Source organism: Salmo salar, chromosome ssa29, assembly GCF_905237065.1.
Source record: "Salmo salar chromosome ssa29, Ssal_v3.1, whole genome shotgun sequence".
NCBI lineage: Eukaryota > Metazoa > Chordata > Actinopteri > Salmoniformes > Salmonidae > Salmo > Salmo salar.
The window spans coordinates 35,120,297-35,121,438 of NC_059470.1; positions in this window are offsets into that span (position 1 = coordinate 35,120,297).

Here is a 1,142-nt window from a genome sequence, read left to right on the forward strand (position 1 = left end):
CTGTAGATGAGGTCTAACCCTGGTTTTGTAGATGATGTATATCCCTGGAACTGTAGATGAGGTCTAACCCTGGTCCTGTAGATGAGGTATATCCCTGGTACTGTAGATGAGGTCTAACCCTGGTACTGTAGATGAGGTCTAACCCTGGTCCTGTAGATGAGGTCTATGGTACTGTAGATGAGGTCTATGGTAGTGAAGATGAGGTCTATGGAACTGAAGATGAGGTCCATGGAACTGAAGATGAGGTCTATGGTACTGTAGATGAGGTCTATGCTACTGTAGATGAGGTCTATGGTACTGTAGATGAGGTCTATGATACTGTAGATGAGGTCTATCCTTGATTCTGTAGATGAGGTCTAACCCTGGTCCTGTAGATGAGGTCTAACCCTCATCCTGTAGATGAGGTCTTACCCTGGTCCTGTAGATGAGGTCTAACCCTCATCCTGTAGATGAGGTCTAACCCTCATCCTGTAGATGAGGTCTAACCCTGGTCCTGTAGATGAGGTCTAACCCTGGTCCTGTAGATGAGGTCTAACCCTGGTCCTGTAGATGAGGTATATCCCTGGTACTGTAGATGAGGTCTAACCCTGGTACTGTAGATGAGGTCTAACCCTGGTACTGTAGATGAGGTATATCCCTGGAACTGTAGATGAGGTCTAACCATGGTCCTGTAGATGAGGTATATCCCTGGTACTGTAGATGAGGTCTAACCCTGGTACTGTAGATGAGGTCTAACCCTGGTCCTGTAGATGAAGTCCAACCCTGGTCCTGTAGATGAGGTCTAACCCTGGTCCTGTAGATGAGGTCTATGGTACTGTAGATGAGGTCTATGGTAGTGAAGATGAGGTCTATGGAACTGAAGATGAGGTCTATGGTACTGAAGATGAGGTCTATGGTACTGTAGATGAGGTCTATGCTACTGTAGATGAGTTCTATGCTACTGTAGATGAGTTCTATGGTACTGTAGATGAGGTCTATCCTTGGTACTGTAGATGAGGTCTAACCCTGGTCCTGTAGATGAGGTATATCCCTGGTACTGTAGATGAGGTCTAACCCTGGTCCTGTAGATGAGGTCTAACCCTGGTCCTGTAGATGAGGTATATCCCTGGTACTGTAGATGAGATCTAACCCTGGTACTGTAG